The sequence below is a fragment of the Palaemon carinicauda genome, chromosome 22, assembly GCF_036898095.1.
Source record: "Palaemon carinicauda isolate YSFRI2023 chromosome 22, ASM3689809v2, whole genome shotgun sequence".
NCBI classification, from domain to species: domain Eukaryota; kingdom Metazoa; phylum Arthropoda; class Malacostraca; order Decapoda; family Palaemonidae; genus Palaemon; species Palaemon carinicauda.
In genome coordinates this window covers 31,880,890-31,893,069 of record NC_090746.1, presented here as the reverse complement: position 1 = coordinate 31,893,069, position 12,180 = coordinate 31,880,890, and positions in this window count along the sequence as shown.

The following is a 12,180-nucleotide window of genomic DNA, read 5'->3' as shown; positions in this document are numbered from 1 at the left end:
CTATGCATATCATCCAAATTAAATTTCTTTGCAACTTTCAGTAAATTAATAAATATATTATAATTATATTACATAAAATCGTTGAACTAACAAAAATAACATTCTTAATCCTCAAATAACTTGTGAGGAATGATACTCTATCATCAAGTAGGAAGGATAAAAGGATACACACTAAGTATTAGTATGTTTTGCTAGGAAAAGAAAAATAGTTTGGTTAATTTTTTCTCATACGGGCAATGGGTAAATCCTATTTTGCATAATGAGACAGCATAAATAAAAGAGTTCCAATGAAATTAAAAACTTCTCAGTCTCTAAAATGCACTCTGAAAGAAACTGATCAAAAGAGTAATCAAGCTATTAATTTTGAGATATAAAAATACTGAAGATAACCCTTTGAAATCTCCCTTTAGATATTAAGTTTCGTCTCGGGTAAGAATAAATATTAGATATTGAGCACATTTTCAGAACTGATTTTTTTCTTGATATCACACACATACACAGCTCTAAAGAAAATTGAAAACTGCAAATATATCTTTACTAGTGGTTATCTATTACCCTACATTGGTGAAAAGTTGGATTAATTTAGAGAATTATGTTTCGAGGTGCGACACGATATCCAAAGGCATCTATTCCAATGCCCAATAACTTTACCCTCAATGAAATATAACGCATAATCAATCCATTTAATCAAATTCTCCACTCAGAAATATACTAAATTAAATATAATGTACTTTCCTCAACACTGCCATCCAAACAAAATTGTTTGTTTTGATTATCTTCACTATAATGGTACTAAAGCAAAATTTTACGGAAATTTATAAAAACATCTTTTTTTACTTATTTTTTCTGTAACTTGTACAGTTTTTAAAGCTTAGAAGTATATGAATTTAACAGAATCGCGAAAGGAAGACAAAATTCAATCCATTAGCAACAGAAATATAAAAATAGAGAGAGAGAGAGAGAGAGAGAGAGAGAGAGAGAGAGAGAGAGAGAGAGAGAGAGAGAGAGAGAGAGAGAGAGAGAGAGAATCCGTTTTAAATGTCTTATTTCAACATACTCTGTACTTTTATCCAGAGGAATTCAACCCAACATCATCAACTAATAGTACTTCATATTATTTAAGAGGAAAATTTGCTGAAGATTATTACAACAATGATCTACTTTACTCACAAAACAACGTTTACCAAACCAATCTTTAGGCTATGTAATATAAAATTCCACCTTGAGCGACATTCAACAACGTCTCTTAGAAAGGTTTTTTTCCATTTACCCCAATAACATATAGGCTATATAGTAAATATCACAGGTGACTACAAAAGGTTAAACTTCTAACAATATAAAAAATAATATGAACACAGACATACAAACACCAACAAGTACTTATCATTCATCCTGTAATTATCATAATTACTGGGCGCATCACCAATGCTAATTTATTTGTTGCATAGAAAACAACAACTGGGCGATGATCCCAAATTTACCATATATATACTGTATATATACACATATGTGTACACATATGTACATACATATTTGTATACACGCATAAACACACAATTACATATATTTATTTATATATATATATATATATATATATACATATATATATATATATGTATATATATAATATATACAGTATATATATATATATATATATATATATATATATATATATATATATACGCCAAGCTAATTCCTACATATAAGTAAATTTTCTCTACATCAAAAATAGTCCGCCAAGCTTTCAGCCAACAAAAAAGTCAAACTAAATGCGCTACAGTCTCTAAAGCTTTCACTAGCTGCATAAATATTCACATACTTTTCCAGAAGCATCTCAACGTCCAACTTATTCGGTAAGGAATCTGTTAAATCATCTCCCTTACAAATGATTTCCCCAACTTAGGTCTTGAGACGCTGTGGCGGAATGTTTCTTATTATTTGACGGCGTATGTGATGGACATTTCAAGCATCAATTGAAACACTTATTAAAGACAGATGTACGAAAAGAAAAATATACTGTAACAAGAGCAATCAGAGATTTCTGACCTCCGTCAAAGGGTGCCGTTGACACAAAAAGAAAGATATTCGATTTACATCTGATCCAGTGCTGATCCAGAATCCGGATCTAGATCATCACCAAAATTTACTGAAGTCGTCCATGGCCTTTAATTTATGTGGTGATATTTTCATCAAAATCGGTCGATTTGTTGAAGTTTTCCAAATGGCGAAAAATATAAATATGGATTTAGAATCTGGATCCGGATCATCTCCAAAATTTAATGAGGTCATCCATGACCTTAAATCTATCAGTGGTGAAAATTTCGTCGAAATGCCTAAATTTGTTTTGACATCTTTAAAATGGCGAAAAATGCAAATCCGGATCCGTTACTGGATCCTCTCCAAAATTTAATGGCGTCATCCATGACCTTAGATATATCTGTGGTCAAAATTTTGTCACAATCCGTCAAGATGTTTTGACGTAATCCTGTCCACAGACAGAAAGACAGACAGGCACACAGATAAATCCTGATCTAAAATCTGGATCCGGAGCCGGATCATCTCCAAAACTTAATGGAGTCGCCCATGGCCTAGGCTTCATCTGTGGTAGAAATTTCAAAATCAGTCAATTTGTTTTGCCGTAGTCTTTAAAGTTGTGAAAAATGCAAATCTAGATCTAAAAAATTTAATGGTTTCGTCCATGACCTTAGATCTATCTGTGGTAACAATTTCATCAAAATCCGTCGAGTAGTTTTGACGTAACCCTGTCCACAGACAAATAGATTAATAAATAAACAGACTTGAAACTATAACCTCCTTGGCGGAGGTAATTATCTCATCACGTGCAGAATTCACAGGAACATGTGATGCCTCTATACAAAAAAAAAAAAAATACGGGGAGTATATTACATACACATACATACATACATACACACATACATACATATATATAATATATATATATATATATATATATATATATATATATACACACACACACACACACACACATATATATATATATATATATATATATATGTCTCTCTCAAGGAAAATAAAAAAACCTTGAGTTTTGTTTTATTAACATCGTAGGAATAACAATAAAATAAAAAGATAAATCATATACATGGAATCCTCACATATATATGAGATTTAAGACAGATATAAGACAGATTTTCTTTTGGTAAAGACACAAGGACTACTATTACACAGGACAGGCACACCCAGATTCCTGGCTCTGCTAGCGGAGGCCAGTCCAGTGTGGCACGAGCAGCGGAGGTGGAAGGTTGTGTCTTTCGCACGTGGCTGCATTTAGAGGTGGATAGTGTTTGTTAACATAGGTTATTGCTGATTTTGTTTGTTTGTTTGGTTCTTCATAAGTTCTTTCTTGCTGATCCTTTGTATTCAAAATGCCAAAATAAGTGTGGTGTTATGAACTATAATGGTAATTATAACAAGGATAACAAGTGCCGAGTGTTTCGACTACCAAATGACCGTTATGAAAGACAGAAGTGGCTTGATGTGATACCACCACGTAAGAGCTTTGTTGCTAATTCTGACACATTTTTCACTTGTGAAAAACACTGGGGTGCTAACCCTCGTTCTATCAAATTGCCTGGTGGTTCTTCGCAAACTGCGATCCCTCCCAGTGTCTTCAATGTGCCTACTTCATGTCTGCCATCTTCAAAACCTATAACTCGCCCGGCGAAGACCAAAGACAAGCAACTGATACATTTTCTTCAGAAAGATACGATTACCTTAATTTGATACTTTTAGACCTGAACGTGACCTACAGAAGCAGTACAAGAACTTGATTATTTCAATATTGGAAGAAAGGTTAGAGTATTTGTTCATGACAGAAAATTTCAGTGAGTGCAGCCTGTCAGTGATTGTCAAAAACATGCCCACGCTGTATAGCCCACTGACCTGCCGTGCATTCAAGAAGGGCATTAATGTACCACTGGGTAAGACACTTCATCCAACAATAGTTTGAGGTCGTATGGTCAGTTCGCAGAAGCTGTGCGCTTAGCAATTAACTATGACATCCTGTTTGACAAAATGATTTAGAATGTTGTCACTCTTCTTCAAACCCACACATCAGCCTGAGTGAACACCGAGAATGAGAAGCTGGTATTTTTTACCATCAATTGGAACTTATATCACAGAAACAGTTTTTCATGAATGATCATTGTTTTGCTCTTGAATCACGCTCAAAGTGTAATCATGAACAGCTCAGAGACTTTTTGGTGCTGCCAAGCAAATGCAAGCTGCAGTACATCACTTCATCTATTGACAAGAATCAGGTGATGAGGGAAACATTTGCCAAAGTGAAGAAACTGCAGCAGAAGAATGTATTCCTCTTGATAGATGAAGTACAGATTCGGCCGACTGTTGCATTTTCTGGTGGAGTTCTGAGTGGCATGGCAGTTAACAAGCCAGACTGCAAGGCCACTTCTATTCAATGTATTATGATGAAGTTGCTGCAAAGAGGACCTAGTATTATGATTTCTGTGACACCCAATCACAAGCTCACAGGAGCATACCAGCTTGAGCGTGTGAAGGAGGCGGCAGCTGCTGTTGAGAGGGCAGGTGGGCGTGTCATTGGGTCTATCACAGACAAGCATAAGATAAACCAGTAGTGCTTAAAGCTGTCCTCTTGACAAAGAGCATGTCTGGTTTCTCCTTTTTGACACAGTGCATCTGCAACAACTAGATCAGTGAGAAGTGCCAGAAGATCAGTCTTGACAATAAAACAAAAGCATCATTTGCTGAACGTCAAGAAACTATACGAGTTAGAGAAAGGCAGTAATCTGAAGACTACTTCCCTGGCTAAATTTGCTGTTAACCCCTCACGACTTCAACTAAAAAATGTGCAACATGTCTTGAAGGTCTTCAATGAAAGGGTTGTGGCTTCATAGAAGCTCAGAGGATGTCATGACATTGCTAAGTTCATCCAAATCATCCTCTACTGGTGGAATTTAGTGAATGTATCTGGGAAGGGGTAAGATCAGTGCATGAACAATCAATATCGAGCTGATCAGGATCCCCGGTTTACCAGCCTGCAGACGTTCCTGTTGATTTTCTAAGAGGCTTCTTCAGGACATGGAACAAATTGAATCAAGTGTTTCACCCATGACACCAAGAATGCACTTGTGCAGACTATGCAGGGACCGATTGCCATTTGCTGCTACTTGTTCAGAAACGCTGACTTCCATTATGTCCTCCTGCGTGAGATCCAGAGTGACCGGCTTGAGGGGGAGTTCTCCGTCTACCATCAATCAACTGGTGCAAACTCCTTCATGATCACTGGGGATGTGTTCTTCATATGCAAGCAGTACCTAACGACATATGCTACCGTAAACCTCCAGTCCATCGATATCCATCCTGTGTCGAAGGAACATTCCTGCTTGGGGACTGCAATTGACCTAGAGGATGCAGCCTCTATTGAGGTGCACCACAGATGTGACACTGACTGTGAACTAAAAGTGCAGTGTGGTCTATGTGGCGGGGTGGCTTGAGACGAAGGGCGCGGAAGATGTGGTCTTCAGCGCAAAGGAACCTCTTGTAACCAGTGACGTTAAGGACTTTATCGAGACAGTGTCCAGAGGTTTCCTGACAACTCCACATGTGTGCACTTTTGATTTTGTCAGATGTGGACTGTGTTTCATCAAGGAAGACCGTCACCACTCATACTGCCAGAAAAGACTGATGGAGATCTTGTTGACACTGGCCAGCTTCAGTGGGATTGTCATTGACTGCCCAAAGATGTTCCGTCGTCTGGCAAATGTTCTTCTGAATGGACTCCACAACCTAGAGAAAGATCAGCAAAAGAATGCATTTCTTCTCCGGACCTCTGTAAAGAAGGCCCGGATCGCTGACTAATCTCTGCAGTCTGGTAAGCTTTTACTTTTATGTCTATTTATATGAGTGAATGTTTGTTTGTTTGCATTCACAAAGGTTTAACTATAATCCACTTTGTAAAATGTAAAACAACAACAACTTGGGTTCCTTTAAAGTGTCCACTAACCTCATACAATAATACATGTTATCTCCAGCTAAAATTGGTCTTCCAAACCATAACAGTGCCTTAAAAATAATTTCTTATTTCACTATAAGTAAGTCAATAGTTGATATACTTGTCCTATAAACAATGTTAGGTTTCTAGCTTTCATATATTTGCCCAATATAAACTGTTAGGTTGCAAAGAAAGCAATGGTCTCCGCTAGCGGAGCCAGGAATATGGGTGTGCACGTCCAGTATAATAGAAGTCCTGAATAAAGACATTATCATGATTATTTGGTGGACGTTTGACCAGTTAATTCTATGATGAGAGCTAAGTTAATAGAAGGCCAAAGCATTATCTATATACCTAAATGTTCAGTATAGCATAGATTATTGACAATTTATTTAATTTTGGTAGCCTTATTTACGGTGTACTCAGACCTACATTTTCTAAGAACCCTTAAATAGATATAAATTTACATTTTTGAATATGGAAAATCTAAATTCGTTGGCTTCCCTAGCAATCAAAGAAATAGTCTTATTTTTCATTTTTATAGCAAATTTCATGGCGGGGATCCATGAATTAATAATAGTAAGAAAAACGCTAAGGTAAAAGTGTTCCTTTAAAAATTCCAGGACATCGTTCAATTCCTAATACCTATACCTAACAAACAGTTGATAAACGAAGGGAATTTGACTACCCATATCTATAAAAAACACTTGTACCTAAAAATTCCCACTAAATTTTAAACTTTTTAATTTGAAGATGAGTATGTCCAGCAATACTCTTAGCAATTGAAACCGTCCACAGATAAATAATGAGGTAACATCAAAAGTTGAAGGAAAAAACATCTGTAGGATGAAGATATATAAACATATATTTGGGTGGTTTCATCTACCATTATTACTCATTATGTACACGTAACATGGTGTCCTATGGCACGGAACCCCTTCTTTAAGGGCTTCTGCCCAGACATATTTGTAATCTTCCTCTGGTCGCCTAACATGACTGCAACTCAGCTTTTCACAGGGCAGTAAAACTATGCATTGGCAAGTGATATAGGTATGCATACATATGTACTATATATATATATATGTATATATATATATATATGTGTGTATATATATATATATATATATATATATATATATATATATATATATATATATATATATATATATATATATATATATATATAAATGTGTGTGTTTCTAACACTATTCTTTGTAATAAACCAATCAATCATCAATACAAAAACAAACCCAAAATTTCTGTTTTCTATCGTATTTGCAATGATTACTACACCAGACTGCTACTGTAGATTTATTATAGCTCTAACCACACAGGCAAACTAAAAGATGTGGAAAGAGCATACCAGCAAACTGTAAAGACAACCCACTGGGAAATGATGGCCCTCTCCAACGAATGAAATATGAGCTTCATCATATGTGGAATGTTGTCATCAAACATGTCATGTCGCAGTGCATTTCTGGGCAACCGGAGGGTTCCTTGAAAAAAAACTCATAGCAGGAATGCTGCAGCACAGAAATCTCTCTCTCTCTCTCTCTCTCTCTCTCTCTCTCTCTCTCTCTCTCTCTCTCATTCAAATTACAAAGCTAGTGACATAATCTAACCTTTCATGTATTTTAGAGAAACCCCCCCCCCAAAAAAAAAATCTGTCTTTTTAGCAACTCTTTGCAATCTGAATTCCCCCAAGTTGTTCACCGTCAAAAATGTATCAATCGCAAACCATAAATACATAAAAGATAAGGACCACTTTACTTATATGATATGAATATGTGTATATAATTCAAGAAACACTTCTACAAAAATCCTTCATAAAAATATCTTTAAAAAAATGTAACGGATTGAATAAACTTTCCCTAATATATCAATTTCTAGTTATTAAGACAAAATGTGATTAGATGAAAAAGAATAGTGTCGTTAATATATGGCATGGCCAATAACATTACGAAAATAGCGTGAGAGGTCTAAACACACGAAGTATCCACGAATGGCAACGCAATCATTTTTATAATATCCATGGGCTCAAACAATGGAACTAAAATCCTTTTACCGTTTCCTAATTCCTTATCGAACTACACTGTATATCCAGCTTGACACAATGTAATTTAATACGCAATTTGAATTAGGCAGCTTCGACAGGAATCATTAAAGGTTTATGCCTTAGGCCAGGCAAAATTTTGTGAGATAACCATAGTGGAACTTTTACCAAATGTGATCTCTTATAATTCATGAACTGATCAACTTCAAGTAATCTATGACATTTTTCAGGAAATGTGGTGAAACCACGATTGAGCTACCTAGACCAAGGGTGAAACTAAAATTTTACTGCAATAAACGAAATTTCAGTAACAGTAAATCGTATTCTTAATGCAACGTCCAAAACTATTATTAGCTTATCCGACTGACATACTTAACTTAAAACTCTCATCTAATGAAACTTTCTCTCACAAACAAGAGTATTATTCCTCGTGCTTTCGCTTAACTAGAATTTAATAAAATCGATCGGAGAGAGAGAGAGAGAGAGAGAGAGAGAGAGAGAGAGAGAGAGAGAGAGAGAGAGATGGGGGGAAGAAGTTTAAAAAAAAAAATTTGACTATATTTTTGTGCACATTACTGGTGTACAAGAAGTAGCTATGATTACTTTTGTATTTTTACATGTTAATCACTCTTGCAACTGAATAAGACAGAAAAATTAATTATCTGAATAAGGACCACTTCTTTTCCAATTTCGAAAGGCAGATATTTCATAGAGTTTTTGCACTGGCGCGTGCCACTTAATTTGAATCAATGAGGCATGAACTTCAAACCAGAATCATTAGTACCAGTCCGGCATCACATTTACATAGATCATTCAGAACCTTACATCAATAAGCACAAAGACTTTGATTACATCCAGAATTAACGCATGAAAATGATGCATCTTGACATATTGTCTTTGTGATTTAGACAGAATAGGGTAAAACGTTTAATTTCTTATCTATTCATCATACAAAATGGGGAATTCTAACTTAAAATATCCATTGCATTTTCATAAAAACAATCCAATATGCATTACATTATACATGACAATGTGACGTGCCATACGAATGGATTTCAAAAGATTTTATCACAGCTGGAATTAATTAACAATTGAAAACATTCAACCTCTAAAACATCTCCGAAGAAAACAGGCAAGACATTTATCCGACAGTATATCGACTCGAGAACAACTCTCCTCTAAAAGCATTCCGACTGCTGAAAATGAGAAGACTCTTTCGTTCTATCAAAAGGAAAGTAAGTCGTACAATATTCTCCTGATAAGATGTTTGTAGAACTCGAATGCACCAGTGCAATCTATTTGTAACGCGGTCATCGTCAAGGGCACAAAGTCACTAACCTTTGCGTTAACCGAGGGGCTCTACTAGTGCAGTATGAATTCCAAAAATAAATTTAGTCAGATTTATAAAAGTTTAAAAATTGTGGTCCTGGTTAAAGTTATGCAGAAAACCAATGTAATATTATCCCATTATTTTCCCCTTTTGGCAAAAACCTTGCAAAAGCTAGGATAGGGCACAGTGATGAACAGACTGCATGAACGAAAGCTAGACGGCCTCCTTTCATACACAACTGAGTTGCAAGTTTGGTAGAAGTATTTTAATTCCATAAGGGGATGGAGAAGACTAGGGAAGCGCGACAGAATAAAACTTATTCTAATCACCAACTTCTGATAACATGAGAAACATTACAATCCAAACTGAAGGTCACACAATGCACATTTCTAATACTGCTTCATATTCGCGTAAGAAAATATTATACGACCTGATTCTATTTCCCTTTTCACTGCAATACTGAATGAATTATCTCTCTCTCTCTCTCTCTCTCTCTCTCTCTCTCTCTCTCTCTCTCTCTCTCTCTCTCCATGCATATAGCAGAAATATGTTAATACAAGTAACGACATGATTATCACTCTACTTCCGCATCCGGGGTACTTTTAATTTGTTAACCATATTTCGTTTTATGATCCATCTACAAAAAAAGTAATAAGTTGCCCATGTCTTTTATATTCTATCAATGTCATGAGAGAGAGAGAGAGAGAGAGAGAGAGAGAGAGAGAGAGAGAGAGAGACTTACTCAAGCCGAATAAGGGAGGAAATCCAACGGGGTATTCTCCTATAATCAACGATGGCATCTACAGGTGGCAATCAGCATCCCATTGGCTTGTAAAACGATGTCAGCCAGATTAGAGCCATTTCTGCCTTACAGAAAATCCGGTTTTGAGACGCGAAGGCAAATCATTTAATATTTTCTGCTTCCAAATCCCCATTAAGCAAAAAGGCGAGGCTTCTCATTATCAATGCTAGTAAGTTAAGGAGTGATAAAAGCGCAAAAGGATACGGATACTAGACATTCAAAATTAAATTCATTATTTTACAAATACTTCAGAAAAGGAAAATACTATAAATTATAACATCGAGGATAAGGGGATATCATCTACATATTGACAAAATATCTATAACAGTAAGGTTAGTCTAAATGAAAGGCAAACATAATCATATTCATTGGTAGTCCCCGTGGGACAATTGGTTTCATGAACACTTCAAATTATTCCTATATGACCAAAGATAATTAATTAATTAATTAATCAATAACAGTGCAAATTAGACGGAATTCAATCTGCGAACGTAGCAAATACCAATTTTAGTGCAGATTATTTGAAAATTTTATCAACTTGGCCTATACCGCATTATTTTTTTTTTTTTTTTTCATTGAGGTGAGCAGCTCTACGTAACTGATTTCTAAGTCGACAATATTTCTAAATAACGATTTGCCATGATACATCAACGTTCATACAGTGATTTGTGCTACTTTTAAAAATGCCATAAATCTGGTTCCAGTATTTACCTACCGCCTATGTTTAATTTTCTTTAGGATAAGCTTTCGCAAGTAAAACTATTCTATAAAAGGCTCAGCATGACAATCCCTCCATTCTTTGCAGTATCTACATTCTGGGACACTTCATTACTTCTGTTTAACACCTACCTCTGCGTTCTTATGATAGCCCCCCTTAACCATTACGCCATCGCCTATAAATCTATTATATCACCAACGCATGACGCCCATAACCTTCATTCTTGGTCAACAATATCTTATAAATTTAATTCGCAGTATGTAGGCCATGATCATTCCTCTTAATAACAACGTATAAATAAGCATCATGCAATCCTCTTCAACTGAAACATTTGTTCAAAAGAATCTACTCCAGTCTCCTGTCAATTTTATGACCATATACTGACATTATGACGTAATAAAGACACCTTTGCTTTGCTTTTAATAGACTATAACTTATAAGAACCCAATGGATTATGATAATCCTATGAATCTTGATAAGCACAATCTTCATTAAGATCTACAATCATTTCATCAACTTACCTAACCCACCAATCATTCCTGATATGATTTAAAGAATACCTATAAAAGTATTGCAAACGCATTTATGATTTTTTTATTCAAGGAAATCTAACTAATAAAAAAGGCTAAACAATCCAGTTGCATTCCTGATATTATATTGCAGGCCTTATTGATAATCTTATCGACTTCGGACTATCGATTCAAGTAATGCTTTGCTGTCTCCCTTATAACATGACATTTAATCTAAAACGATCATCATTTTCCAACGCTTCCCTTTAATAATACTGTTTACTTTGTACATGTTATAATACTATCAACTTCCTTTCTTCTTTCTATTTTTCTTTTTGACTCTTCGGACAGACCTTTCAACTACTTTAACTCTTTTTTTTTTTCCCTCGGCATTGAAAAATTCCTAGTCATTGCATATAAATCATCACCGATTTTCACTAATTCACGTCTCCCCTATACCGCTAACACAAAGCATTGCCTCATTATTCACATTACATCAACTACTCACACTGTATTTTCACACGATATAAAAAACCAATCATGAATTTAAATCGACAGAAACTGCAACTGAATAACTTAATAGGGCAATAGGAGAAACAAACACAGAGTACCTTACTGGCCAAATCAAAATAAGGCAGCCAAGCTGAACCTATTTGTAAATAACGTCCCCTACATAAACTTGAATCTTGTTCTTAATATCCCTGATAAACCTTCTACACGGATAATTTTGGAGTTTCCATAAAACCAGTAGTGTC